Source organism: Triturus cristatus, chromosome 4_1 (assembly GCF_964204655.1).
Source record: "Triturus cristatus chromosome 4_1, aTriCri1.1, whole genome shotgun sequence".
Lineage (NCBI taxonomy): Eukaryota > Metazoa > Chordata > Amphibia > Caudata > Salamandridae > Triturus > Triturus cristatus.
In genome coordinates this window covers 150,385,391-150,412,791 of record NC_140585.1, presented here as the reverse complement: position 1 = coordinate 150,412,791, position 27,401 = coordinate 150,385,391, and the positions used below count along the sequence as shown (strand labels likewise).

General features: G+C 36.0%; 35 non-coding genes across 35 annotated transcripts; all 35 read right to left on the bottom strand.

Annotated features, from left to right (window-relative positions):
• Window positions 1-47: 47 nt before the first annotated feature.
• On the bottom strand, window positions 48-138 carry TRNAR-UCU (transfer RNA arginine (anticodon UCU)). The gene is given in 2 exon segments: window positions 48-83; window positions 102-138. It is a non-coding gene; the product is annotated as a tRNA-Arg (tRNA).
• Window positions 139-479: 341 nt separating this feature from the next.
• TRNAK-UUU (transfer RNA lysine (anticodon UUU)) lies at window positions 480-552 on the bottom strand. Its single transcript has one exon. It is a non-coding gene; the product is annotated as a tRNA-Lys (tRNA).
• Window positions 553-1,948: 1,396 nt separating this feature from the next.
• On the bottom strand, window positions 1,949-2,039 carry TRNAR-UCU (transfer RNA arginine (anticodon UCU)). The gene is given in 2 exon segments: window positions 1,949-1,984; window positions 2,003-2,039. It is a non-coding gene; the product is annotated as a tRNA-Arg (tRNA).
• Window positions 2,040-2,380: 341 nt separating this feature from the next.
• TRNAK-UUU (transfer RNA lysine (anticodon UUU)) lies at window positions 2,381-2,453 on the bottom strand. The gene has a single exon. It is a non-coding gene; the product is annotated as a tRNA-Lys (tRNA).
• A 459-nt stretch (window positions 2,454-2,912) lies between these two features.
• Window positions 2,913-3,003, bottom strand: TRNAR-UCU (transfer RNA arginine (anticodon UCU)). Its single transcript is given in 2 exon segments — window positions 2,913-2,948; window positions 2,967-3,003. It is a non-coding gene; the product is annotated as a tRNA-Arg (tRNA).
• A 343-nt stretch (window positions 3,004-3,346) lies between these two features.
• Window positions 3,347-3,419, bottom strand: TRNAK-UUU (transfer RNA lysine (anticodon UUU)). The gene has a single exon. It is a non-coding gene; the product is annotated as a tRNA-Lys (tRNA).
• Window positions 3,420-4,815: 1,396 nt separating this feature from the next.
• TRNAR-UCU (transfer RNA arginine (anticodon UCU)) lies at window positions 4,816-4,906 on the bottom strand. Its single transcript is given in 2 exon segments — window positions 4,816-4,851; window positions 4,870-4,906. It is a non-coding gene; the product is annotated as a tRNA-Arg (tRNA).
• Window positions 4,907-5,779: 873 nt separating this feature from the next.
• TRNAR-UCU (transfer RNA arginine (anticodon UCU)) lies at window positions 5,780-5,870 on the bottom strand. The gene is given in 2 exon segments: window positions 5,780-5,815; window positions 5,834-5,870. It is a non-coding gene; the product is annotated as a tRNA-Arg (tRNA).
• Window positions 5,871-6,211: 341 nt separating this feature from the next.
• Window positions 6,212-6,284, bottom strand: TRNAK-UUU (transfer RNA lysine (anticodon UUU)). The gene has a single exon. It is a non-coding gene; the product is annotated as a tRNA-Lys (tRNA).
• An 864-nt stretch (window positions 6,285-7,148) lies between these two features.
• Window positions 7,149-7,221, bottom strand: TRNAK-UUU (transfer RNA lysine (anticodon UUU)). Its single transcript has one exon. It is a non-coding gene; the product is annotated as a tRNA-Lys (tRNA).
• A 459-nt stretch (window positions 7,222-7,680) lies between these two features.
• Window positions 7,681-7,771, bottom strand: TRNAR-UCU (transfer RNA arginine (anticodon UCU)). The gene is given in 2 exon segments: window positions 7,681-7,716; window positions 7,735-7,771. It is a non-coding gene; the product is annotated as a tRNA-Arg (tRNA).
• An 873-nt stretch (window positions 7,772-8,644) lies between these two features.
• TRNAR-UCU (transfer RNA arginine (anticodon UCU)) lies at window positions 8,645-8,735 on the bottom strand. Its single transcript is given in 2 exon segments — window positions 8,645-8,680; window positions 8,699-8,735. It is a non-coding gene; the product is annotated as a tRNA-Arg (tRNA).
• Window positions 8,736-9,076: 341 nt separating this feature from the next.
• TRNAK-UUU (transfer RNA lysine (anticodon UUU)) lies at window positions 9,077-9,149 on the bottom strand. The gene has a single exon. It is a non-coding gene; the product is annotated as a tRNA-Lys (tRNA).
• Window positions 9,150-10,013: 864 nt separating this feature from the next.
• Window positions 10,014-10,086, bottom strand: TRNAK-UUU (transfer RNA lysine (anticodon UUU)). The gene has a single exon. It is a non-coding gene; the product is annotated as a tRNA-Lys (tRNA).
• A 459-nt stretch (window positions 10,087-10,545) lies between these two features.
• Window positions 10,546-10,636, bottom strand: TRNAR-UCU (transfer RNA arginine (anticodon UCU)). Its single transcript is given in 2 exon segments — window positions 10,546-10,581; window positions 10,600-10,636. It is a non-coding gene; the product is annotated as a tRNA-Arg (tRNA).
• Window positions 10,637-10,977: 341 nt separating this feature from the next.
• Window positions 10,978-11,050, bottom strand: TRNAK-UUU (transfer RNA lysine (anticodon UUU)). Its single transcript has one exon. It is a non-coding gene; the product is annotated as a tRNA-Lys (tRNA).
• Window positions 11,051-11,509: 459 nt separating this feature from the next.
• TRNAR-UCU (transfer RNA arginine (anticodon UCU)) lies at window positions 11,510-11,600 on the bottom strand. The gene is given in 2 exon segments: window positions 11,510-11,545; window positions 11,564-11,600. It is a non-coding gene; the product is annotated as a tRNA-Arg (tRNA).
• Window positions 11,601-11,941: 341 nt separating this feature from the next.
• On the bottom strand, window positions 11,942-12,014 carry TRNAK-UUU (transfer RNA lysine (anticodon UUU)). The gene has a single exon. It is a non-coding gene; the product is annotated as a tRNA-Lys (tRNA).
• A 1,396-nt stretch (window positions 12,015-13,410) lies between these two features.
• Window positions 13,411-13,501, bottom strand: TRNAR-UCU (transfer RNA arginine (anticodon UCU)). The gene is given in 2 exon segments: window positions 13,411-13,446; window positions 13,465-13,501. It is a non-coding gene; the product is annotated as a tRNA-Arg (tRNA).
• An 873-nt stretch (window positions 13,502-14,374) lies between these two features.
• Window positions 14,375-14,465, bottom strand: TRNAR-UCU (transfer RNA arginine (anticodon UCU)). Its single transcript is given in 2 exon segments — window positions 14,375-14,410; window positions 14,429-14,465. It is a non-coding gene; the product is annotated as a tRNA-Arg (tRNA).
• Window positions 14,466-14,806: 341 nt separating this feature from the next.
• Window positions 14,807-14,879, bottom strand: TRNAK-UUU (transfer RNA lysine (anticodon UUU)). The gene has a single exon. It is a non-coding gene; the product is annotated as a tRNA-Lys (tRNA).
• Window positions 14,880-15,743: 864 nt separating this feature from the next.
• On the bottom strand, window positions 15,744-15,816 carry TRNAK-UUU (transfer RNA lysine (anticodon UUU)). Its single transcript has one exon. It is a non-coding gene; the product is annotated as a tRNA-Lys (tRNA).
• Window positions 15,817-16,275: 459 nt separating this feature from the next.
• Window positions 16,276-16,366, bottom strand: TRNAR-UCU (transfer RNA arginine (anticodon UCU)). Its single transcript is given in 2 exon segments — window positions 16,276-16,311; window positions 16,330-16,366. It is a non-coding gene; the product is annotated as a tRNA-Arg (tRNA).
• Window positions 16,367-17,239: 873 nt separating this feature from the next.
• TRNAR-UCU (transfer RNA arginine (anticodon UCU)) lies at window positions 17,240-17,330 on the bottom strand. The gene is given in 2 exon segments: window positions 17,240-17,275; window positions 17,294-17,330. It is a non-coding gene; the product is annotated as a tRNA-Arg (tRNA).
• A 341-nt stretch (window positions 17,331-17,671) lies between these two features.
• Window positions 17,672-17,744, bottom strand: TRNAK-UUU (transfer RNA lysine (anticodon UUU)). The gene has a single exon. It is a non-coding gene; the product is annotated as a tRNA-Lys (tRNA).
• Window positions 17,745-18,203: 459 nt separating this feature from the next.
• Window positions 18,204-18,294, bottom strand: TRNAR-UCU (transfer RNA arginine (anticodon UCU)). Its single transcript is given in 2 exon segments — window positions 18,204-18,239; window positions 18,258-18,294. It is a non-coding gene; the product is annotated as a tRNA-Arg (tRNA).
• An 873-nt stretch (window positions 18,295-19,167) lies between these two features.
• On the bottom strand, window positions 19,168-19,258 carry TRNAR-UCU (transfer RNA arginine (anticodon UCU)). The gene is given in 2 exon segments: window positions 19,168-19,203; window positions 19,222-19,258. It is a non-coding gene; the product is annotated as a tRNA-Arg (tRNA).
• A 1,278-nt stretch (window positions 19,259-20,536) lies between these two features.
• On the bottom strand, window positions 20,537-20,609 carry TRNAK-UUU (transfer RNA lysine (anticodon UUU)). Its single transcript has one exon. It is a non-coding gene; the product is annotated as a tRNA-Lys (tRNA).
• A 459-nt stretch (window positions 20,610-21,068) lies between these two features.
• On the bottom strand, window positions 21,069-21,159 carry TRNAR-UCU (transfer RNA arginine (anticodon UCU)). The gene is given in 2 exon segments: window positions 21,069-21,104; window positions 21,123-21,159. It is a non-coding gene; the product is annotated as a tRNA-Arg (tRNA).
• Window positions 21,160-22,032: 873 nt separating this feature from the next.
• TRNAR-UCU (transfer RNA arginine (anticodon UCU)) lies at window positions 22,033-22,123 on the bottom strand. Its single transcript is given in 2 exon segments — window positions 22,033-22,068; window positions 22,087-22,123. It is a non-coding gene; the product is annotated as a tRNA-Arg (tRNA).
• Window positions 22,124-22,996: 873 nt separating this feature from the next.
• On the bottom strand, window positions 22,997-23,087 carry TRNAR-UCU (transfer RNA arginine (anticodon UCU)). The gene is given in 2 exon segments: window positions 22,997-23,032; window positions 23,051-23,087. It is a non-coding gene; the product is annotated as a tRNA-Arg (tRNA).
• Window positions 23,088-24,365: 1,278 nt separating this feature from the next.
• On the bottom strand, window positions 24,366-24,438 carry TRNAK-UUU (transfer RNA lysine (anticodon UUU)). Its single transcript has one exon. It is a non-coding gene; the product is annotated as a tRNA-Lys (tRNA).
• Window positions 24,439-24,897: 459 nt separating this feature from the next.
• TRNAR-UCU (transfer RNA arginine (anticodon UCU)) lies at window positions 24,898-24,988 on the bottom strand. The gene is given in 2 exon segments: window positions 24,898-24,933; window positions 24,952-24,988. It is a non-coding gene; the product is annotated as a tRNA-Arg (tRNA).
• Window positions 24,989-25,861: 873 nt separating this feature from the next.
• Window positions 25,862-25,952, bottom strand: TRNAR-UCU (transfer RNA arginine (anticodon UCU)). The gene is given in 2 exon segments: window positions 25,862-25,897; window positions 25,916-25,952. It is a non-coding gene; the product is annotated as a tRNA-Arg (tRNA).
• A 341-nt stretch (window positions 25,953-26,293) lies between these two features.
• On the bottom strand, window positions 26,294-26,366 carry TRNAK-UUU (transfer RNA lysine (anticodon UUU)). The gene has a single exon. It is a non-coding gene; the product is annotated as a tRNA-Lys (tRNA).
• Window positions 26,367-27,401: the final 1,035 nt, after the last annotated feature.

Here is a 27,401-nt window from a genome sequence, read left to right as displayed (position 1 = left end):
TCGCTTATAACTTCTTTAAATAGTTATGAAATAAACAGGGATAAAACTGACTCTGGTGGGATTCGAACCCACAGCCTTTGAATACCTTCTTGACATTCACCTAGAAGTCCAATGCGCTATCCATTGCGCCACAGAGCCAATCTGCTTGAGTGAGGTGCACAGATATTCAGAAATGAAATAATGAGCTTTGAGCTGTTGATCAACTTTATAAAGTTCATTGGATACTATAACCATGGCTATATTTTGAATATTGAATTGGGTAAAAGTTATTCACCGTGTCAAACTACATGATACAGTTGGTAAGTCTGCATAAAACTTAAGTTTAGTGTATCGTCATCTGATATATGAGACAGATGGGTTTTTCATTTCTCCATGAAAGACGTTTTTTTTTAATTTTGGTAATGGAATATCTTATTCATCATGCAGTGGAACACAAAAAGAATGTACAATCAGAATACTTTTTCTTTAAAGTAGCCCACCGCCTGAACAGGGACTTGAACCCTGGACCCTCAGATTAAAAGTCTGATGCTCTACCGACTGAGCTATCCAGGCTCTGCAACACAGCAACTAAAAATCAGCAAAAAATGATGTGGACGCACACCAACCTACACTTTAATTCTTAATATGGTTACATATATTAGCAATCAAATATGTAGAGTTTAATAATTAATTGATATTTCAAGCATTTGAAATTTCAGCAGCACACGTAATCTATTTTAAATCCTGAAATTCGTTCTATCTCATTTTCGGCTGACTTAGAAATCATGTCTCTAAATTGACATTGTGAAATTAGTAAAAGGCCAAATACTATTACTAGGTACTAAATTACATGTCCAGCAGTATAACTGGAAATTTACTCTTGGGCATAGATTATGCAACATTTTCAAAGCAAACAGTGTCTGTTTAAATAGACTTTCTTTCACTGCCGTTTTGGTAAATGTCTCTGGTTATGCAGAAGCAGGCATTGTTTGTTACTGTTTCAATTAGTTATAAGATAAAGGAGGGATAAAACTGACCCAGCTAGTATTCCAACCCAAAGACTTTGAATGCTTTCTCTACATTAGCCTAGAACCCCAAGCCGCTATCCATTGCACCAGAGATCCAACCTGATTCAACAAGGTGAACAGAAATTCTCAAATAAAAAGATGAGCTATCAGCGGTTGACCAACTTTATAAAGTGATTTGGAAACTATAAGCAGGGTTCCATTTTGAACATTGAATTGGGGAAAAGATAATCAACATCTCAAACGACATGATACCGTTGCGGTAAGTCTTCTTAACTCTTGTCAAATGGTACACGACCGATGGGTATTTAATGGCTCCATTAAGAGTAACTTGCAATTACTCTAATGGGACTACTCGTTCATTGGATCCTGAAAAGAGCATGTCATTAGAGTACATTTTCTTTAAACAAACCACCTGAACAGGGACTTGAACCCTGGACCCTCAGATTAAAAGTCTGATGCTCTACCGACTGAGCTATCCAGGCTCTAATACAGCAAACCTCAAAATCACCTAATCAAAATTTGGCAGTGTCCCAACTAACGCTATGTTTCTTAAGATGGTTACCTGACGAAGGTACCAAATACACTAGAATATAATAATGAATTGATATTTCAAGCATTTGAAATTTCTTCAGTAAATGTAACCTTATTTTTAGTCCTGAAGTTGCTACTATCTCATTTTTTTGCTGACGTCAAATTCATATGTGTTTATTGACATGGTAAAATTAAGGAAGGGCCCAAAATCTTACTTCCGAGTAAATTATATTTTCATCAGTACAGCTGACAATTTCCTCTTCTGCATAGATTACCCAAATTGAACGGTGTCTCTTTAAAATAGACTTCCTTTTACTGACCTTTTTTAGCAAATGATTTTGGTGAAGCAGAAGCATGCATGCATCGCTTATAACTTCTTTAAATAGTTATGAAATAAACAGGGATAAAACTGACTCTGGTGGGATTCGAACCCACAGCCTTTGAATACCTTCTTGACATTCACCTAGAAGTCCAATGCGCTATCCATTGCGCCACAGAGCCAATCTGCTTGAATGAGGTGCACAGATATTCAGAAATGAAATAATGAGCTTTGAGCTGTTGATCAACTTTATAAAGTTCATTGGATACTATAACCATGGCTATATTTTGAATATTGAATTGGGTAAAAGTTATTCACCGTGTCAAACTACATGATACAGTTGGTAAGTCTGCCTACAACTTAAGTTTAGTGTATCGTCATCTGATATATGAGACAGATGGGTTTTTCACTTCTCCATGAAAGACGTTTTTTTTAAATTTTGGTAATGGAATATCTTATTCATCATGCAGTGGAACACAAAAAGAATGTACAATCAGAATACTTTTTCTTTAAAGTAGCCTACCGCCTGAACAGGGACTTGAACCCTGGACCCTCAGATTAAAAGTCTGATGCTCTACCGACTGAGCTATCCAGGCTCTGATACAGCAAACCTCAAAATCACCTAATCAAAATTTGGCAGTGTCCCAACTAACGCTATGTTTCTTAAGATGGTTACCTGAATAAGGTACCAAATACACTAGAATATAATAATGAATTGATATTTCAAGCATTTGAAATTTCTTCAGTAAATGTAACCTTATTTTTAGTCCTGAAGTTGCTACTATCTCATTTTTTTGCTGACGTCAAATTCATATGTGTTTATTGACATGGTAAAATTAAGGAAGGGCCCAAAATCTTACTTCCGAGTAAATTATATTTTCATCAGTACAGCTGACAATTTCCTCTTCTGCATAGATTACCCAAATTGAACGGTGTCTCTTTAAAATAGACTTCCTTTTACTGACCTTTTTTAGCAAATGATTTTGGTGAAGCAGAAGCATGCATGCATCGCTTATAACTTCTTTAAATAGTTATGAAATAAACAGGGATAAAACTGACTCTGGTGGGATTCGAACCCACAGCCTTTGAATACCTTCTTGACATTCACCTAGAAGTCCAATGCGCTATCCATTGCGCCACAGAGCCAATCTGCTTGAATGAGGTGCACAGATATTCAGAAATGAAATAATGAGCTTTGAGCTGTTGATCAACTTTATAAAGTTCATTGGATACTATAACCATGGCTATATTTTGAATATTGAATTGGGTAAAAGTTATTCACCGTGTCAAACTACATGATACAGTTGGTAAGTCTGCATAAAACTTAAGTTTAGTGTATCGTCATCTGATATATGAGACACAGGTATGTTTTTCACTTCTCCATGAAAGACTTTTTTTTTTAATTTTGGTAATGGAATATCTTATTCATCATGCAGTGGAACACAAAAAGAATGTACAATCAGAATACTTTTTCTTTAAAGTAGCCGACCGCCTGAACAGGGACTTGAACCCTGGACCCTCAGATTAAAAGTCTGATGCTCTACCGACTGAGCTATCCAGGCTCTGCAACACTGCAACTAAAAATCAGCTAAAAATGATGTGGACGCACACCAACCTACACTTTAATTCTTAATATGGTTACATATATTAGCAATCAAATATGTAGAGTTTAATAATTAATTGATATTTCAAGCATTTGAAATTTCAGCAGCACACGTAATCTATTTTAAATCCTGAAATTCGTTCTATCTCATTTTCGGCTGACTTAGAAATCATGTCTCTAAATTGACATTGTGAAATTAGTAAAAGGCCAAATACTATTACTAGGTACTAAATTACATGTCCAGCAGTATAACTGGAAATTTACTCTTGGGCATAGATTATGCAACATTTTCAAAGCAAACAATGTCTGTTTAAATAGACTTTCTTTCACTGCCGTTTTGGTAAATGTCTCTGGTTATGCAGAAGCAGGCATTGTTTGTTACTGTTTCAATTAGTTATAAGATAAAGGAGGGATAAAACTGACCCAGCTAGTATTCCAACCCAAAGACTTTGAATGCTTTCTCTACATTCGCCTAGAACCCCAAGCCGCTATCCATTGCACCAGAGATCCAACCTGATTCAACAAGGTGAACAGAAATTCTCAAATAAAAAGATGAGCTATCAGCGGTTGACCAACTTTATAAAGTGATTTGGAAACTATAAGCAGGGTTCCATTTTGAACATTGAATTGTGGAAAAGATAATCAACATCTCAAACGACATGATACCGTTGCGGTAAGTCTTCTTAACTCTTGTCAAATGGTACACGACCGATGGGTATTTAATGGCTCCATTAAGAGTAACTTGCAATTACTCTAATGGGACTACTCGTTCATTGGATCCTGAAAAGAGCATGTCATTAGAGTACATTTTCTTTAAACAAACCGCCTGAACAGGGACTTGAACCCTGGACCCTCAGATTAAAAGTCTGATGCTCTGCCGACTGAGCTATCCAGGCTCTGATACAGCAAACCTCAAAATCACCTAATCAAAATTTGGCAGTGTCCCAACTAACGCTATGTTTCTTAAGATGGTTACCTGAAGAAGGTACCAAATACACTAGAATATAATAATGAATTGATATTTCAAGCATTTGAAATTTCTTCAGTAAATGTAACCTTATTTTTAGTCCTGAAGTTGCTACTATCTCATTTTTTTGCTGACGTCAAATTCATATGTGTTTATTGACATGGTAAAATTAAGGAAGGGCCCAAAATCTTACTTCCGAGTAAATTATATTTTCATCAGTACAGCTGACAATTTCCTCTTCTGCATAGATTACCCAAATTGAACGGTGTCTCTTTAAAATAGACTTCCTTTTACTGACCTTTTTTAGCAAATGATTTTGGTGAAGCAGAAGCATGCATGCATCGCTTATAACTTCTTTAAATAGTTATGAAATACACAGGGATAAAACTGACTCTGGTGGGATTCGAACCCACAGCCTTTGAATACCTTCTTGACATTCACCTAGAAGTCCAACGCGCTATCCATTGCGCCACAGAGCCAATCTGCTTGAGTGAGGTGCACAGATATTCAGAAATGAAATAATGAGCTTTGAGCTGTTGATCAACTTTATAAAGTTCATTGGATACTATAACCATGGCTATATTTTGAATATTGAATTGGGTAAAAGTTATTCACCGTGTCAAACTACATGATACAGTTGGTAAGTCTGCATACAACTTAAGTTTAGTGTATCATCATCTGATATATGAGACAGATGGGTTTTTCACTTCTCCATGAAAGACGTTTTTTTTTAATTTTGGTAATGGAATATCTTATTCATCATGCAGTGGAACACAAAAAGAATGTACAATCAGAATACTTTTTCTTTAAAGTAGCCTACCGCCTGAACGGGGACTTGAACCCTGGACCCTCAGATTAAAAGTCTGATGCTCTACTGACTGAGCTATCCAGGCTCTGATACCGCAAACCTCAAAATCACCTAATCAAAATTTGGCAGTGTCCCAACTAACGCTATGTTTCTTAAGATGGTTACCTGAAGAAGGTACCAAATACACTAGAATATAATAATGAATTGATATTTCAAGCATTTGAAATTTCTTCAGTAAATGTAACCTTATTTTTAGTCCTGAAGTTGCTACTATCTCATTTTTTTGCTGACGTCAAATTCATATGTGTTTATTGACATGGTAAAATTAAGGAAGGGCCCAAAATCTTACTTCCGAGTAAATTATATTTTCATCAGTACAGCTGACAATTTCCTCTTCTGCATAGATTACCCAAATTGAACGGTGTCTCTTTAAAATAGACTTCCTTTTACTGACCTTTTTTAGCAAATGATTTTGGTGAAGCAGAAGCATGCATGCATCGCTTATAACTTCTTTAAATAGTTATGAAATAAACAGGGATAAAACTGACTCTGGTGGGATTCGAACCCACAGCCTTTGAATACCTTCTTGACATTCACCTAGAAGTCCAATGCGCTATCCATTGCGCCACAGAGCCAATCTGCTTGAGTGAGGTGCACAGATATTCAGAAATGAAATAATGAGCTTTCAGCTGTTGATCAACTTTATAAAGTTCATTGGATACTATAACCATGGCTATATTTTGAATATTGAATTGGGTAAAAGTTATTCACCGTGTCAAACTACATGATACAGTTGGTAAGTCTGCATAAAACTTAAGTTTAGTGTATCGTCATCTGATATATGAGACAGATGGGTTTTTCACTTCTCCATGAAAGACTTTTTTTTTTAATTTTGGTAATGGAATATCTTATTCATCATGCAGTGGAACACAAAAAGAATGTACAATCAGAATACTTTTTCTTTAAAGTAGCCGACCGCCTGAACAGGGACTTGAACCCTGGACCCTCAGATTAAAAGTCTGATGCTCTACCGACTGAGCTATCCAGGCTCTGCAACACTGCAACTAAAAATCAGCAAAAAATGATGTGGACGCACACCAACCTACACTTTAATTCTTAATATGGTTACATATATTAGCAATCAAATATGTAGAGTTTAATAATTAATTGATATTTCAAGCATTTGAAATTTCAGCAGCACACGTAATCTATTTTAAATCCTGAAATTCGTTCTATCTCATTTTCGGCTGACTTAGAAATCATGTCTCTAAATTGACATTGTGAAATTAGTAAAAGGCCAAATACTATTACTAGGTACTAAATTACATGTCCAGCAGTATAACTGGAAATTTACTCTTGGGCATAGATTATGCAACATTTTCAAAGCAAACAGTGTCTGTTTAAATAGACTTTCTTTCACTGCCGTTTTGGTAAATGTCTCTGGTTATGCAGAAGCAGGCATTGTTTGTTACTGTTTCAATTAGTTATAAGATAAAGGAGGGATAAAACTGACCCAGCTAGTATTCCAACCCAAAGACTTTGAATGCTTTCTCTACATTAGCCTAGAACCCCAAGCCGCTATCCATTGCACCAGAGATCCAACCTGATTCAACAAGGTGAACAGAAATTCTCAAATAAAAAGATGAGCTATCAGCGGTTGACCAACTTTATAAAGTGATTTGGAAACTATAAGCAGGGTTCCATTTTGAACATTGAATTGGGGAAAAGATAATCAACATCTCAAACGACATGATACCGTTGCGGTAAGTCTTCTTAACTCTTGTCAAATGGTACACGACCGATGGGTATTTAATGGCTCCATTAAGAGTAACTTGCAATTACTCTAATGGGACTACTCGTTCATTGGATCCTGAAAAGAGCATGTCATTAGAGTACATTTTCTTTAAACAAACCGCCTGAACAGGGACTTGAACCCTGGACCCTCAGATTAAAAGTCTGATGCTCTACCGACTGAGCTATCCAGGCTCTAATACAGCAAACCTCAAAATCACCTAATCAAAATTTGGCAGTGTCCCAACTAACGCTATGTTTCTTAAGATGGTTACCTGACGAAGGTACCAAATACACTAGAATATAATAATGAATTGATATTTCAAGCATTTGAAATTTCTTCAGTAAATGTAACCTTATTTTTAGTCCTGAAGTTGCTACTATCTCATTTTTTTGCTGACGTCAAATTCATATGTGTTTATTGACATGGTAAAATTAAGGAAGGGCCCAAAATCTTACTTCCGAGTAAATTATATTTTCATCAGTACAGCTGACAATTTCCTCTTCTGCATAGATTACCCAAATTGAACGGTGTCTCTTTAAAATAGACTTCCTTTTACTGACCTTTTTTAGCAAATGATTTTGGTGAAGCAGAAGCATGCATGCATCGCTTATAACTTCTTTAAATAGTTATGAAATAAACAGGGATAAAACTGACTCTGGTGGGATTCGAACCCACAGCCTTTGAATACCTTCTTGACATTCACCTAGAAGTCCAATGCGCTATCCATTGCGCCACAGAGCCAATCTGCTTGAATGAGGTGCACAGATATTCAGAAATGAAATAATGAGCTTTGAGCTGTTGATCAACTTTATAAAGTTCATTGGATACTATAACCATGGCTATATTTTGAATATTGAATTGGGTAAAAGTTATTCACCGTGTCAAACTACATGATACAGTTGGTAAGTCTGCCTACAACTTAAGTTTAGTGTATCGTCATCTGATATATGAGACAGATGGGTTTTTCACTTCTCCATGAAAGACGTTTTTTTTAAATTTTGGTAATGGAATATCTTATTCATCATGCAGTGGAACACAAAAAGAATGTACAATCAGAATACTTTTTCTTTAAAGTAGCCTACCGCCTGAACAGGGACTTGAACCCTGGACCCTCAGATTAAAAGTCTGATGCTCTACTGACTGAGCTATCCAGGCTCTGATACCGCAAACCTCAAAATCACCTAATCAAAATTTGGCAGTGTCCCAACTAACGCTATGTTTCTTAAGATGGTTACCTGAAGAAGGTACCAAATACACTAGAATATAATAATGAATTGATATTTCAAGCATTTGAAATTTCTTCAGTAAATGTAACCTTATTTTTAGTCCTGAAGTTGCTACTATCTCATTTTTTTGCTGACGTCAAATTCATATGTGTTTATTGACATGGTAAAATTAAGGAAGGGCCCAAAATCTTACTTCCGAGTAAATTATATTTTCATCAGTACAGCTGACAATTTCCTCTTCTGCATAGATTACCCAAATTGAACGGTGTCTCTTTAAAATAGACTTCCTTTTACTGACCTTTTTTAGCAAATGATTTTGGTGAAGCAGAAGCATGCATGCATCGCTTATAACTTCTTTAAATATTTATGAAATAAACAGGGATACAACTGACTCTGGTGGGATTCGAACCCACAGCCTTTGAATACCTTCTTGACATTCACCTAGAAGTCCAATGCGCTATCCATTGCGCCACAGAGCCAATCTGCTTGAGTGAGGTGCACAGATATTCAGAAATGAAATAATGAGCTTTGAGCTGTTGATCAACTTTATAAAGTTCATTGGATACTATAACCATGGCTATATTTTGAATATTGAATTGGGTAAAAGTTATTCACCGTGTCAAACTACATGATACAGTTGGTAAGTCTGCATAAAACTTAAGTTTAGTGTATCGTCATCTGATATATGAGACAGATGGGTTTTTCACTTCTCCATGAAAGACGTTTTTTTTTAATTTTGGTAATAGAATATCTTATTCATCATGTAGTGGAACACAAAAAGAATGTACAATCAGAATACTTTTTCTTTAAAGTAGCCGACCGCCTGAACAGGGACTTGAACCCTGGACCCTCAGATTAAAAGTCTGATGCTCTACCGACTGAGCTATCCAGGCTCTGCAACACAGCAACTAAAAATCAGCTAAAAATGATGTGGACGCACACCAACCTACACTTTAATTCTTAATATGGTTACATATATTAGCAATCAAATATGTAGAGTTTAATAATTAATTGATATTTCAAGCATTTGAAATTTCAGCAGCACACGTAATCTATTTTAAATCCTGAAATTCGTTCTATCTCATTTTCGGCTGACTTAGAAATCATGTCTCTAAATTGACATTGTGAAATTAGTAAAAGGCCAAATACTATTACTAGGTACTAAATTACATGTCCAGCAGTATAACTGGAAATTTACTCTTGGGCATAGATTATGCAACATTTTCAAAGCAAACAGTGTCTGTTTAAATAGACTTTCTTTCACTGCCGTTTTGGTAAATGTCTCTGGTTATGCAGAAGCAGGCATTGTTTGTTACTGTTTCAATTAGTTATAAGATAAAGGAGGGATAAAACTGACCCAGCTAGTATTCCAACCCAAAGACTTTGAATGCTTTCTCTACATTAGCCTAGAACCCCAAGCCGCTATCCATTGCACCAGAGATCCAACCTGATTCAACAAGGTGAACAGAAATTCTCAAATAAAAAGATGAGCTATCAGCGGTTGACCAACTTTATAAAGTGATTTGGAAACTATAAGCAGGGTTCCATTTTGAACATTGAATTGGGGAAAAGATAATCAACATCTCAAACGACATGATACCGTTGCGGTAAGTCTTCTTAACTCTTGTCAAATGGTACACGACCGATGGGTATTTAATGGCTCCATTAAGAGTAACTTGCAATTACTCTAATGGGACTACTCGTTCATTGGATCCTGAAAAGAGCATGTCATTAGAGTACATTTTCTTTAAACAAACCGCCTGAACAGGGACTTGAACCCTGGACCCTCAGATTAAAAGTCTGATGCTCTACCGACTGAGCTATCCAGGCTCTAATACAGCAAACCTCAAAATCACCTAATCAAAATTTGGCAGTGTCCCAACTAACGCTATGTTTCTTAAGATGGTTACCTGACGAAGGTACCAAATACACTAGAATATAATAATGAATTGATATTTCAAGCATTTGAAATTTCTTCAGTAAATGTAACCTTATTTTTAGTCCTGAAGTTGCTACTATCTCATTTTTTTGCTGACGTCAAATTCATATGTGTTTATTGACATGGTAAAATTAAGGAAGGGCCCAAAATCTTACTTCCGAGTAAATTATATTTTCATCAGTACAGCTGACAATTTCCTCTTCTGCATAGATTACCCAAATTGAACGGTGTCTCTTTAAAATAGACTTCCTTTTACTGACCTTTTTTAGCAAATGATTTTGGTGAAGCAGAAGCATGCATGCATCGCTTATAACTTCTTTAAATAGTTATGAAATAAACAGGGATAAAACTGACTCTGGTGGGATTCGAACCCACAGCCTTTGAATACCTTCTTGACATTCACCTAGAAGTCCAATGCGCTATCCATTGCGCCACAGAGCCAATCTGCTTGAATGAGGTGCACAGATATTCAGAAATGAAATAATGAGCTTTGAGCTGTTGATCAACTTTATAAAGTTCATTGGATACTATAACCATGGCTATATTTTGAATATTGAATTGGGTAAAAGTTATTCACCGTGTCAAACTACATGATACAGTTGGTAAGTCTGCCTACAACTTAAGTTTAGTGTATCGTCATCTGATATATGAGACAGATGGGTTTTTCACTTCTCCATGAAAGACGTTTTTTTTAAATTTTGGTAATGGAATATCTTATTCATCATGCAGTGGAACACAAAAAGAATGTACAATCAGAATACTTTTTCTTTAAAGTAGCCTACCGCCTGAACAGGGACTTGAACCCTGGACCCTCAGATTAAAAGTCTGATGCTCTACCGACTGAGCTATCCAGGCTCTGATACAGCAAACCTCAAAATCACCTAATCAAAATTTGGCAGTGTCCCAACTAACGCTATGTTTCTTAAGATGGTTACCTGAATAAGGTACCAAATACACTAGAATATAATAATGAATTGATATTTCAAGCATTTGAAATTTCTTCAGTAAATGTAACCTTATTTTTAGTCCTGAAGTTGCTACTATCTCATTTTTTTGCTGACGTCAAATTCATATGTGTTTATTGACATGGTAAAATTAAGGAAGGGCCCAAAATCTTACTTCCGAGTAAATTATATTTTCATCAGTACAGCTGACAATTTCCTCTTCTGCATAGATTACCCAAATTGAACGGTGTCTCTTTAAAATAGACTTCCTTTTACTGACCTTTTTTAGCAAATGATTTTGGTGAAGCAGAAGCATGCATGCATCGCTTATAACTTCTTTAAATAGTTATGAAATAAACAGGGATAAAACTGACTCTGGTGGGATTCGAACCCACAGCCTTTGAATACCTTCTTGACATTCACCTAGAAGTCCAATGCGCTATCCATTGCGCCACAGAGCCAATCTGCTTGAATGAGGTGCACAGATATTCAGAAATGAAATAATGAGCTTTGAGCTGTTGATCAACTTTATAAAGTTCATTGGATACTATAACCATGGCTATATTTTGAATATTGAATTGGGTAAAAGTTATTCACCGTGTCAAACTACATGATACAGTTGGTAAGTCTGCATAAAACTTAAGTTTAGTGTATCGTCATCTGATATATGAGACAGATGGGTTTTTCACTTCTCCATGAAAGACTTTTTTTTTTAATTTTGGTAATGGAATATCTTATTCATCATGCAGTGGAACACAAAAAGAATGTACAATCAGAATACTTTTTCTTTAAAGTAGCCGACCGCCTGAACAGGGACTTGAACCCTGGACCCTCAGATTAAAAGTCTGATGCTCTACCGACTGAGCTATCCAGGCTCTGCAACACTGCAACTAAAAATCAGCTAAAAATGATGTGGACGCACACCAACCTACACTTTAATTCTTAATATGGTTACATATATTAGCAATCAAATATGTAGAGTTTAATAATTAATTGATATTTCAAGCATTTGAAATTTCAGCAGCACACGTAATCTATTTTAAATCCTGAAATTCGTTCTATCTCATTTTCGGCTGACTTAGAAATCATGTCTCTAAATTGACATTGTGAAATTAGTAAAAGGCCAAATACTATTACTAGGTACTAAATTACATGTCCAGCAGTATAACTGGAAATTTACTCTTGGGCATAGATTATGCAACATTTTCAAAGCAAACAGTGTCTGTTTAAATAGACTTTCTTTCACTGCCGTTTTGGTAAATGTCTCTGGTTATGCAGAAGCAGGCATTGTTTGTTACTGTTTCAATTAGTTATAAGATAAAGGAGGGATAAAACTGACCCAGCTAGTATTCCAACCCAAAGACTTTGAATGCTTTCTCTACATTCGCCTAGAACCCCAAGCCGCTATCCATTGCACCAGAGATCCAACCTGATTCAACAAGGTGAACAGAAATTCTCAAATAAAAAGATGAGCTATCAGCGGTTGACCAACTTTATAAAGTGATTTGGAAACTATAAGCAGGGTTCCATTTTGAACATTGAATTGGGGAAAAGATAATCAACATCTCAAACGACATGATACCGTTGCGGTAAGTCTTCTTAACTCTTGTCAAATGGTACACGACCGATGGGTATTTAATGGCTCCATTAAGAGTAACTTGCAATTACTCTAATGGGACTACTCGTTCATTGGATCCTGAAAAGAGCATGTCATTAGAGTACATTTTCTTTAAACAAACCGCCTGAACAGGGACTTGAACCCTGGACCCTCAGATTAAAAGTCTGATGCTCTGCCGACTGAGCTATCCAGGCTCTGATACAGCAAACCTCAAAATCACCTAATCAAAATTTGGCAGTGTCCCAACTAACGCTATGTTTCTTAAGATGGTTACCTGAAGAAGGTACCAAATACACTAGAATATAATAATGAATTGATATTTCAAGCATTTGAAATTTCTTCAGTAAATGTAACCTTATTTTTAGTCCTGAAGTTGCTACTATCTCATTTTTTTGCTGACGTCAAATTCATATGTGTTTATTGACATGGTAAAATTAAGGAAGGGCCCAAAATCTTACTTCCGAGTAAATTATATTTTCATCAGTACAGCTGACAATTTCCTCTTCTGCATAGATTACCCAAATTGAACGGTGTCTCTTTAAAATAGACTTCCTTTTACTGACCTTTTTTAGCAAATGATTTTGGTGAAGCAGAAGCATGCATGCATCGCTTATAACTTCTTTAAATAGTTATGAAATACACAGGGATAAAACTGACTCTGGTGGGATTCGAACCCACAGCCTTTGAATACCTTCTTGACATTCACCTAGAAGTCCAACGCGCTATCCATTGCGCCACAGAGCCAATCTGCTTGAGTGAGGTGCACAGATATTCAGAAATGAAATAATGAGCTTTGAGCTGTTGATCAACTTTATAAAGTTCATTGGATACTATAACCATGGCTATATTTTGAATATTGAATTGGGTAAAAGTTATTCACCGTGTCAAACTACATGATACAGTTGGTAAGTCTGCATACAACTTAAGTTTAGTGTATCATCATCTGATATATGAGACAGATGGGTTTTTCACTTCTCCATGAAAGACGTTTTTTTTTAATTTTGGTAATGGAATATCTTATTCATCATGCAGTGGAACACAAAAAGAATGTACAATCAGAATACTTTTTCTTTAAAGTAGCCTACCGCCTGAACGGGGACTTGAACCCTGGACCCTCAGATTAAAAGTCTGATGCTCTACTGACTGAGCTATCCAGGCTCTGATACCGCAAACCTCAAAATCACCTAATCAAAATTTGGCAGTGTCCCAACTAACGCTATGTTTCTTAAGATGGTTACCTGAAGAAGGTACCAAATACACTAGAATATAATAATGAATTGATATTTCAAGCATTTGAAATTTCTTCAGTAAATGTAACCTTATTTTTAGTCCTGAAGTTGCTACTATCTCATTTTTTTGCTGACGTCAAATTCATATGTGTTTATTGACATGGTAAAATTAAGGAAGGGCCCAAAATCTTACTTCCGAGTAAATTATATTTTCATCAGTACAGCTGACAATTTCCTCTTCTGCATAGATTACCCAAATTGAACGGTGTCTCTTTAAAATAGACTTCCTTTTACTGACCTTTTTTAGCAAATGATTTTGGTGAAGCAGAAGCATGCATGCATCGCTTATAACTTCTTTAAATAGTTATGAAATAAACAGGGATAAAACTGACTCTGGTGGGATTCGAACCCACAGCCTTTGAATACCTTCTTGACATTCACCTAGAAGTCCAATGCGCTATCCATTGCGCCACAGAGCCAATCTGCTTGAGTGAGGTGCACAGATATTCAGAAATGAAATAATGAGCTTTGAGCTGTTGATCAACTTTATAAAGTTCATTGGATACTATAACCATGGCTATATTTTGAATATTGAATTGGGTAAAAGTTATTCACCGTGTCAAACTACATGATACAGTTGGTAAGTCTGCATAAAACTTAAGTTTAGTGTATCGTCATCTGATATATGAGACAGATGGGTTTTTCACTTCTCCATGAAAGACTTTTTTTTTTAATTTTGGTAATGGAATATCTTATTCATCATGCAGTGGAACACAAAAAGAATGTACAATCAGAATACTTTTTCTTTAAAGTAGCCGACCGCCTGAACAGGGACTTGAACCCTGGACCCTCAGATTAAAAGTCTGATGCTCTACCGACTGAGCTATCCAGGCTCTGCAACACTGCAACTAAAAATCAGCAAAAAATGATGTGGACGCACACCAACCTACACTTTAATTCTTAATATGGTTACATATATTAGCAATCAAATATGTAGAGTTTAATAATTAATTGATATTTCAAGCATTTGAAATTTCAGCAGCACACGTAATCTATTTTAAATCCTGAAATTCGTTCTATCTCATTTTCGGCTGACTTAGAAATCATGTCTCTAAATTGACATTGTGAAATTAGTAAAAGGCCAAATACTATTACTAGGTACTAAATTACATGTCCAGCAGTATAACTGGAAATTTACTCTTGGGCATAGATTATGCAACATTTTCAAAGCAAACAGTGTCTGTTTAAATAGACTTTCTTTCACTGCCGTTTTGGTAAATGTCTCTGGTTATGCAGAAGCAGGCATTGTTTGTTACTGTTTCAATTAGTTATAAGATAAAGGAGGGATAAAACTGACCCAGCTAGTATTCCAACCCAAAGACTTTGAATGCTTTCTCTACATTAGCCTAGAACCCCAAGCCGCTATCCATTGCACCAGAGATCCAACCTGATTCAACAAGGTGAACAGAAATTCTCAAATAAAAAGATGAGCTATCAGCGGTTGACCAACTTTATAAAGTGATTTGGAAACTATAAGCAGGGTTCCATTTTGAACATTGAATTGGGGAAAAGATAATCAACATCTCAAACGACATGATACCGTTGCGGTAAGTCTTCTTAACTCTTGTCAAATGGTACACGACCGATGGGTATTTAATGGCTCCATTAAGAGTAACTTGCAATTACTCTAATGGGACTACTCGTTCATTGGATCCTGAAAAGAGCATGTCATTAGAGTACATTTTCTTTAAACAAACCGCCTGAACAGGGACTTGAACCCTGGACCCTCAGATTAAAAGTCTGATGCTCTACCGACTGAGCTATCCAGGCTCTGATACAGCAAACCTCAAAATCACCTAATCAAAATTTGGCAGTGTCCCAACTAACGCTATGTTTCTTAAGATGGTTACCTGAAGAAGGTACCAAATACACTAGAATATAATAATGAATTGATATTTCAAGCATTTGAAATTTCTTCAGTAAATGTAACCTTATTTTTAGTCCTGAAGTTGCTACTATCTCATTTTTTTGCTGACGTCAAATTCATATGTGTTTATTGACATGGTAAAATTAAGGAAGGGCCCAAAATCTTACTTCCGAGTAAATTATATTTTCATCAGTACAGCTGACAATTTCCTCTCCTGCATAGATTACCCAAATTGAACGGTGTCTCTTTAAAATAGACTTCCTTTTACTGACCTTTTTTAGCAAATGATTTTGGTGAAGCAGAAGCATGCATGCATCGCTTATAACTTCTTTAAATAGTTATGAAATACACAGGGATAAAACTGACTCTGGTGGGATTCGAACCCACAGCCTTTGAATACCTTCTTGACATTCACCTAGAAGTCCAACGCGCTATCCATTGCGCCACAGAGCCAATCTGCTTGAGTGAGGTGCACAGATATTCAGAAATGAAATAATGAGCTTTGAGCTGTTGATCAACTTTATAAAGTTCATTGGATACTATAACCATGGCTATATTTTGAATATTGAATTGGGTAAAAGTTATTCACCGTGTCAAACTACATGATACAGTTGGTAAGTCTGCATACAACTTAAGTTTAGTGTATCATCATCTGATATATGAGACAGATGGGTTTTTCACTTCTCCATGAAAGACGTTTTTTTTTAATTTTGGTAATGGAATATCTTATTCATCATGCAGTGGAACACAAAAAGAATGTACAATCAGAATACTTTTTCTTTAAAGTAGCCTACCGCCTGAACGGGGACTTGAACCCTGGACCCTCAGATTAAAAGTCTGATGCTCTACCGACTGAGCTATCCAGGCTCTGATACAGCAAACCTCAAAATCACCTAATCAAAATTTGGCAGTGTCCCAACTAACGCTATGTTTCTTAAGATGGTTACCTGAAGAAGGTACCAAATACACTAGAATATAATAATGAATTGATATTTCAAGCATTTGAAATTTCTTCAGTAAATGTAACCTTATTTTTAGTCCTGAAGTTGCTACTATCTCATTTTTTTGCTGACGTCAAATTCATATGTGTTTATTGACATGGTAAAATTAAGGAAGGGCCCAAAATCTTACTTCCGAGTAAATTATATTTTCATCAGTACAGCTGACAATTTCCTCTTCTGCATAGATTACCCAAATTGAACGGTGTCTCTTTAAAATAGACTTCCTTTTACTGACCTTTTTTAGCAAATGATTTTGGTGAAGCAGAAGCATGCATGCATCGCTTATAACTTCTTTAAATAGTTATGAAATAAACAGGGATAAAACTGACTCTGGTGGGATTCGAACCCACAGCCTTTGAATACCTTCTTGACATTCACCTAGAAGTCCAACGCGCTATCCATTGCGCCACAGAGCCAATCTGCTTGAGTGAGGTGCACAGATATTCAGAAATGAAATAATGAGCTTTGAGCTGTTGATCAACTTTATAAAGTTCATTGGATACTATAACCATGGCTATATTTTGAATATTGAATTGGGTAAAAGTTATTCACCGTGTCAAACTACATGATACAGTTGGTAAGTCTGCATAAAACTTAAGTTTAGTGTATCGTCATCTGATATATGAGACAGATGGGTTTTTCACTTCTCCATGAAAGACTTTTTTTTTTAATTTTGGTAATGGAATATCTTATTCATCATGCAGTGGAACACAAAAAGAATGTACAATCAGAATACTTTTTCTTTAAAGTAGCCTACCGCCTGAACAGGGACTTGAACCCTGGACCCTCAGATTAAAAGTCTGATGCTCTACCGACTGAGCTATCCAGGCTTTGATACAGCAAACCTCAAAATCACCTAATCAAAATTTGGCAGTGTCCCAACTAACGCTATGTTTCTTAAGATGGTTACCTGAATAAGGTACCAAATACACTAGAATATAATAATGAATTGATATTTCAAGCATTTGAAATTTCTTCAGTAAATGTAACCTTATTTTTAGTCCTGAAGTTGCTACTATCTCATTTTTTTGCTGACGTCAAATTCATATGTGTTTATTGACATGGTAAAATTAAGGAAGGGCCCAAAATCTTACTTCCGAGTAAATTATATTTTCATCAGTACAGCTGACAATTTCCTCTTCTGCATAGATTACCCAAATTGAACGGTGTCTCTTTAAAATAGACTTCCTTTTACTGACCTTTTTTAGCAAATGATTTTGGTGAAGCAGAAGCATGCATGCATCGCTTATAACTTCTTTAAATAGTTATGAAATAAACAGGGATAAAACTGACTCTGGTGGGATTCGAACCCACAGCCTTTGAATACCTTCTTGACATTCACCTAGAAGTCCAATGCGCTATCCATTGCGCCACAGAGCCAATCTGCTTGAATGAGGTGCACAGATATTCAGAAATGAAATAATGAGCTTTGAGCTGTTGATCAACTTTATAAAGTTCATTGGATACTATAACCATGGCTATATTTTGAATATTGAATTGGGTAAAAGTTATTCACCGTGTCAAACTACATGATACAGTTGGTAAGTCTGCCTACAACTTAAGTTTAGTGTATCGTCATCTGATATATGAGACAGATGGGTTTTTCACTTCTCCATGAAAGACGTTTTTTTTAAATTTTGGTAATGGAATATCTTATTCATCATGCAGTGGAACACAAAAAGAATGTACAATCAGAATACTTTTTCTTTAAAGTAGCCTACCGCCTGAACAGGGACTTGAACCCTGGACCCTCAGATTAAAAGTCTGATGCTCTACTGACTGAGCTATCCAGGCTCTGATACCGCAAACCTCAAAATCACCTAATCAAAATTTGGCAGTGTCCCAACTAACGCTATGTTTCTTAAGATGGTTACCTGAAGAAGGTACCAAATACACTAGAATATAATAATGAATTGATATTTCAAGCATTTGAAATTTCTTCAGTAAATGTAACCTTATTTTTAGTCCTGAAGTTGCTACTATCTCATTTTTTTGCTGACGTCAAATTCATATGTGTTTATTGACATGGTAAAATTAAGGAAGGGCCCAAAATCTTACTTCCGAGTAAATTATATTTTCATCAGTACAGCTGACAATTTCCTCTTCTGCATAGATTACCCAAATTGAACGGTGTCTCTTTAAAATAGACTTCCTTTTACTGACCTTTTTTAGCAAATGATTTTGGTGAAGCAGAAGCATGCATGCATCGCTTATAACTTCTTTAAATAGTTATGAAATAAACAGGGATACAACTGACTCTGGTGGGATTCGAACCCACAGCCTTTGAATACCTTCTTGACATTCACCTAGAAGTCCAATGCGCTATCCATTGCGCCACAGAGCCAATCTGCTTGAGTGAGGTGCACAGATATTCAGAAATGAAATAATGAGCTTTGAGCTGTTGATCAACTTTATAAAGTTCATTGGATACTATAACCATGGCTATATTTTGAATATTGAATTGGGTAAAAGTTATTCACCGTGTCAAACTACATGATACAGTTGGTAAGTCTGCATAAAACTTAAGTTTAGTGTATCGTCATCTGATATATGAGACAGATGGGTTTTTCACTTCTCCATGAAAGACGTTTTTTTTTAATTTTGGTAATAGAATATCTTATTCATCATGCAGTGGAACACAAAAAGAATGTACAATCAGAATACTTTTTCTTTAAAGTAGCCGACCGCCTGAACAGGGACTTGAACCCTGGACCCTCAGATTAAAAGTCTGATGCTCTCCCGACTGAGCTATCCAGGCTCTGCAACACAGCAACTAAAAATCAGCTAAAAATGATGTGGACGCACACCAACCTACACTTTAATTCTTAATATGGTTACATATATTAGCAATCAAATATGTAGAGTTTAATAATTAATTGATATTTCAAGCATTTGAAATTTCAGCAGCACACGTAATCTATTTTAAATCCTGAAATTCGTTCTATCTCATTTTCGGCTGACTTAGAAATCATGTCTCTAAATTGACATTGTGAAATTAGTAAAAGGCCAAATACTATTACTAGGTACTAAATTACATGTCCAGCAGTATAACTGGAAATTTACTCTTGGGCATAGATTATGCAACATTTTCAAAGCAAACAGTGTCTGTTTAAATAGACTTTCTTTCACTGCCGTTTTGGTAAATGTCTCTGGTTATGCAGAAGCAGGCATTGTTTGTTACTGTTTCAATTAGTTATAAGATAAAGGAGGGATAAAACTGACCCAGCTAGTATTCCAACCCAAAGACTTTGAATGCTTTCTCTACATTAGCCTAGAACCCCAAGCCGCTATCCATTGCACCAGAGATCCAACCTGATTCAACAAGGTGAACAGAAATTCTCAAATAAAAAGATGAGCTATCAGCGGTTGACCAACTTTATAAAGTGATTTGGAAACTATAAGCAGGGTTCCATTTTGAACATTGAATTGGGGAAAAGATAATCAACATCTCAAACGACATGATACCGTTGCGGTAAGTCTTCTTAACTCTTGTCAAATGGTACACGACCGATGGGTATTTAATGGCTCCATTAAGAGTAACTTGCAATTACTCTAATGGGACTACTCGTTCATTGGATCCTGAAAAGAGCATGTCATTAGAGTACATTTTCTTTAAACAAACCGCCTGAACAGGGACTTGAACCCTGGACCCTCAGATTAAAAGTCTGATGCTCTACCGACTGAGCTATCCAGGCTCTGATACAGCAAACCTCAAAATCACCTAATCAAAATTTGGCAGTGTCCCAACTAACGCTATGTTTCTTAAGATGGTTACCTGAATAAGGTACCAAATACACTAGAATATAATAATGAATTGATATTTCAAGCATTTGAAATTTCTTCAGTAAATGTAACCTTATTTTTAGTCCTGAAGTTGCTACTATCTCATTTTTTTGCTGACGTCAAATTCATATGTGTTTATTGACATGGTAAAATTAAGGAAGGGCCCAAAATCTTACTTCCGAGTAAATTATATTTTCATCAGTACAGCTGACAATTTCCTCTCCTGCATAGATTACCCAAATTGAACGGTGTCTCTTTAAAATAGACTTCCTTTTACTGACCTTTTTTAGCAAATGATTTTGGTGAAGCAGAAGCATGCATGCATCGCTTATAACTTCTTTAAATAGTTATGAAATACACAGGGATAAAACTGACTCTGGTGGGATTCGAACCCACAGCCTTTGAATACCTTCTTGACATTCACCTAGAAGTCCAACGCGCTATCCATTGCGCCACAGAGCCAATCTGCTTGAGTGAGGTGCACAGATATTCAGAAATGAAATAATGAGCTTTGAGCTGTTGATCAACTTTATAAAGTTCATTGGATACTATAACCATGGCTATATTTTGAATATTGAATTGGGTAAAAGTTATTCACCGTGTCAAACTACATGATACAGTTGGTAAGTCTGCATACAACTTAAGTTTAGTGTATCATCATCTGATATATGAGACAGATGGGTTTTTCACTTCTCCATGAAAGACGTTTTTTTTTAATTTTGGTAATGGAATATCTTATTCATCATGCAGTGGAACACAAAAAGAATGTACAATCAGAATACTTTTTCTTTAAAGTAGCCTACCGCCTGAACGGGGACTTGAACCCTGGACCCTCAGATTAAAAGTCTGATGCTCTACCGACTGAGCTATCCAGGCTCTGATACAGCAAACCTCAAAATCACCTAATCAAAATTTGGCAGTGTCCCAACTAACGCTATGTTTCTTAAGATGGTTACCTGAAGAAGGTACCAAATACACTAGAATATAATAATGAATTGATATTTCAAGCATTTGAAATTTCTTCAGTAAATGTAACCTTATTTTTAGTCCTGAAGTTGCTACTATCTCATTTTTTTGCTGACGTCAAATTCATATGTGTTTATTGACATGGTAAAATTAAGGAAGGGCCCAAAATCTTACTTCCGAGTAAATTATATTTTCATCAGTACAGCTGACAATTTCCTCTTCTGCATAGATTACCCAAATTGAACGGTGTCTCTTTAAAATAGACTTCCTTTTACTGACCTTTTTTAGCAAATGATTTTGGTGAAGCAGAAGCATGCATGCATCGCTTATAACTTCTTTAAATAGTTATGAAATAAACAGGGATAAAACTGACTCTGGTGGGATTCGAACCCACAGCCTTTGAATACCTTCTTGACATTCACCTAGAAGTCCAATGCGCTATCCATTGCGCCACAGAGCCAATCTGCTTGAGTGAGGTGCACAGATATTCAGAAATGAAATAATGAGCTTTGAGCTGTTGATCAACTTTATAAAGTTCATTGGATACTATAACCATGGCTATATTTTGAATATTGAATTGGGTAAAAGTTATTCACCGTGTCAAACTACATGATACAGTTGGTAAGTCTGCATACAACTTAAGTTTAGTGTATCATCATCTGATATATGAGACAGATGGGTTTTTCACTTCTCCATGAAAGACGTTTTTTTTTAATTTTGGTAATGGAATATCTTATTCATCATGCAGTGGAACACAAAAAGAATGTACAATCAGAATACTTTTTCTTTAAAGTAGCCTACCGCCTGAACGGGGACTTGAACCCTGGACCCTCAGATTAAAAGTCTGATGCTCTACTGACTGAGCTATCCAGGCTCTGATACCGCAAACCTCAAAATCACCTAATCAAAATTTGGCAGTGTCCCAACTAACGCTATGTTTCTTAAGATGGTTACCTGAAGAAGGTACCAAATACACTAGAATATAATAATGAATTGATATTTCAAGCATTTGAAATTTCTTCAGTAAATGTAACCTTATTTTTAGTCCTGAAGTTGCTACTATCTCATTTTTTTGCTGACGTCAAATTCATATGTGTTTATTGACATGGTAAAATTAAGGAAGGGCCCAAAATCTTACTTCCGAGTAAATTATATTTTCATCAGTACAGCTGACAATTTCCTCTTCTGCATAGATTACCCAAATTGAACGGTGTCTCTTTAAAATAGACTTCCTTTTACTGACCTTTTTTAGCAAATGATTTTGGTGAAGCAGAAGCATGCATGCATCGCTTATAACTTCTTTAAATAGTTATGAAATAAACAGGGATAAAACTGACTCTGGTGGGATTCGAACCCACAGCCTTTGAATACCTTCTTGACATTCACCTAGAAGTCCAATGCGCTATCCATTGCGCCACAGAGCCAATCTGCTTGAGTGAGGTGCACAGATATTCAGAAATGAAATAATGAGCTTTGAGCTGTTGATCAACTTTATAAAGTTCATTGGATACTATAACCATGGCTATATTTTGAATATTGAATTGGGTAAAAGTTATTCACCGTGTCAAACTACATGATACAGTTGGTAAGTCTGCATAAAACTTAAGTTTAGTGTATCGTCATCTGATATATGAGACAGATGGGTTTTTCACTTCTCCATGAAAGACTTTTTTTTTTAATTTTGGTAATGGAATATCTTATTCATCATGCAGTGGAACACAAAAAAAATGTACAATCAGAATACTTTTTCTTTAAAGTAGCCGACAGCCTGAACAGGGACTTGAACCCTGGACCCTCAGATTAAAAGTCTGATGCTCTACCGACTGAGCTATCCAGGCTCTGCAACACTGCAACTAAAAATCAGCTAAAAATGATGTGGACGCACACCAACCTACACTTTAATTCTTAATATGGTTACATATATTAGCAATCAAATATGTAGAGTTTAATAATTAATTGATATTTCAAGCATTTGAAATTTCAGCAGCACACGTAATCTATTTTAAATCCTGAAATTCGTTCTATCTCATTTTCGGCTGACTTAGAAATCATGTCTCTAAATTGACATTGTGAAATTAGTAAAAGGCCAAATACTATTACTAGGTACTAAATTACATGTCCAGCAGTATAACTGGAAATTTACTCTTGGGCATAGATTATGCAACATTTTCAAAGCAAACAGTGTCTGTTTAAATAGACTTTCTTTCACTGCCGTTTTGGTAAATGTCTCTGGTTATGCAGAAGCAGGCATTGTTTGTTACTGTTTCAATTAGTTATAAGATAAAGGAGGGATAAAACTGACCCAGCTAGTATTCCAACCCAAAGACTTTGAATGCTTTCTCTACATTAGCCTAGAACCACAAGCCGCTATCCATTGCACCAGAGATCCAACCTGATTCAACAAGGTGAACAGAAATTCTCAAATAAAAAGATGAGCTATCAGCGGTTGACCAACTTTATAAAGTGATTTGGAAACTATAAGCAGGGTTCCATTTTGAACATTGAATTGGGGAAAAGATAATCAACATCTCAAACGACATGATACCGTTGCGGTAAGTCTTCTTAACTCTTGTCAAATGGTACACGACCGATGGGTATTTAATGGCTCCATTAAGAGTAACTTGCAATTACTCTAATGGGACTACTCGTTCATTGGATCCTGAAAAGAGCATGTCATTAGAGTACATTTTCTTTAAACAAACCGCCTGAACAGGGACTTGAACCCTGGACCCTCAGATTAAAAGTCTGATGCTCTACCGACTGAGCTATCCAGGCTCTAATACAGCAAACCTCAAAATCACCTAATCAAAATTTGGCAGTGTCCCAACTAACGCTATGTTTCTTAAGATGGTTACTTGACGAAGGTACCAAATACACTAGAATATAATAATGAATTGATATTTCAAGCATTTGAAATTTCTTCAGTAAATGTAACCTTATTTTTAGTCCTGAAGTTGCTACTATCTCATTTTTTTGCTGACGTCAAATTCATATGTGTTTATTGACATGGTAAAATTAAGGAAGGGCCCAAAATCTTACTTCCGAGTAAATTATATTTTCATCAGTACAGCTGACAATTTCCTCTTCTGCATAGATTACCCAAATTGAACGGTGTCTCTTTAAAATAGACTTCCTTTTACTGACCTTTTTTAGCAAATGATTTTGGTGAAGCAGAAGCATGCATGCATCGCTTATAACTTCTTTAAATAGTTATGAAATAAACAGGGATAAAACTGACTCTGGTGGGATTCGAACCCACAGCCTTTGAATACCTTCTTGACATTCACCTAGAAGTCCAATGCGCTATCCATTGCGCCACAGAGCCAATCTGCTTGAATGAGGTGCACAGATATTCAGAAATGAAATAATGAGCTTTGAGCTGTTGATCAACTTTATAAAGTTCATTGGATACTATAACCATGGCTATATTTTGAATATTGAATTGGGTAAAAGTTATTCACCGTGTCAAACTACATGATACAGTTGGTAAGTCTGCCTACAACTTAAGTTTAGTGTATCGTCATCTGATATATGAGACAGATGGGTTTTTCACTTCTCCATGAAAGACGTTTTTTTTTAATTTTGGTAATGGAATATCTTATTCATCATGCAGTGGAACACAAAAAGAATGTACAATCAGAATACTTTTTCTTTAAAGTAGCCTACCACCTGAACAGGGACTTGAACCCTGGACCCTCAGATTAAAAGTCTGATGCTCTACCGACTGAGCTATCCAGGCTCTGATACAGCAAACCTCAAAATCACCTAATCAAAATTTGGCAGTGTCCCAACTAACGCTATGTTTCTTAAGATGGTTACCTGAATAAGGTACCAAATACACTAGAATATAATAATGAATTGATATTTCAAGCATTTGAAATTTCTTCAGTAAATGTAACCTTATTTTTAGTCCTGAAGTTGCTACTATCTCATTTTTTTGCTGACGTCAAATTCATATGTGTTTATTGACATGGTAAAATTAAGGAAGGGCCCAAAATCTTACTTCCGAGTAAATTATATTTTCATCAGTACAGCTGACAATTTCCTCTTCTGCATAGATTACCCAAATTGAACGGTGTCTCTTTAAAATAGACTTCCTTTTACTGACCTTTTTTAGCAAATGATTTTGGTGAAGCAGAAGCATGCATGCATCGCTTATAACTTCTTTAAATAGTTATGAAATAAACAGGGATAAAACTGACTCTGGTGGGATTCGAACCCACAGCCTTTGAATACCTTCTTGACATTCACCTAGAAGTCCAATGCGCTATCCATTGCGCCACAGAGCCAATCTGCTTGAATGAGGTGCACAGATATTCAGAAATGAAATAATGAGCTTTGAGCTGTTGATCAACTTTATAAAGTTCATTGGATACTATAACCATGGCTATATTTTGAATATTGAATTGGGTAAAAGTTATTCACCGTGTCAAACTACATGATACAGTTGGTAAGTCTGCATAAAACTTAAGTTTAGTGTATCGTCATCTGATATATGAGACAGATGGGTTTTTCACTTCTCCATGAAAGACTTTTTTTTTTAATTTTGGTAATGGAATATCTTATTCATCATGCAGTGGAACACAAAAAGAATGTACAATCAGAATACTTTTTCTTTAAAGTAGCCGACCGCCTGAACAGGGACTTGAACCCTGGACCCTCAGATTAAAAGTCTGATGCTCTACCGACTGAGCTATCCAGGCTCTGCAACACTGCAACTAAAAATCAGCTAAAAATGATGTGGACGCACACCAACCTACACTTTAATTCTTAATATGGTTACATATATTAGCAATCAAATATGTAGAGTTTAATAATTAATTGATATTTCAAGCATTTGAAATTTCAGCAGCACACGTAATCTATTTTAAATCCTGAAATTCGTTCTATCTCATTTTCGGCTGACTTAGAAATCATGTCTCTAAATTGACATTGTGAAATTAGTAAAAGGCCAAATACTATTACTAGGTACTAAATTACATGTCCAGCAGTATAACTGGAAATTTACTCTTGGGCATAGATTATGCAACATTTTCAAAGCAAACAGTGTCTGTTTAAATAGACTTTCTTTCACTGCCGTTTTGGTAAATGTCTCTGGTTATGCAGAAGCAGGCATTGTTTGTTACTGTTTCAATTAGTTATAAGATAAAGGAGGGATAAAACTGACCCAGCTAGTATTCCAACCCAAAGACTTTGAATGCTTTCTCTACATTCGCCTAGAACCCCAAGCCGCTATCCATTGCACCAGAGATCCAACCTGATTCAACAAGGTGAACAGAAATTCTCAAATAAAAAGATGAGCTATCAGCGGTTGACCAACTTTATAAAGTGATTTGGAAACTATAAGCAGGGTTCCATTTTGAACATTGAATTGGGGAAAAGATAATCAACATCTCAAACGACATGATACCGTTGCGGTAAGTCTTCTTAACTCTTGTCAAATGGTACACGACCGATGGGTATTTAATGGCTCCATTAAGAGTAACTTGCAATTACTCTAATGGGACTACTCGTTCATTGGATCCTGAAAAGAGCATGTCATTAGAGTACATTTTCTTTAAACAAACCGCCTGAACAGGGACTTGAACCCTGGACCCTCAGATTAAAAGTCTGATGCTCTGCCGACTGAGCTATCCAGGCTCTGATACAGCAAACCTCAAAATCACCTAATCAAAATTTGGCAGTGTCCCAACTAACGCTATGTTTCTTAAGATGGTTACCTGAAGAAGGTACCAAAT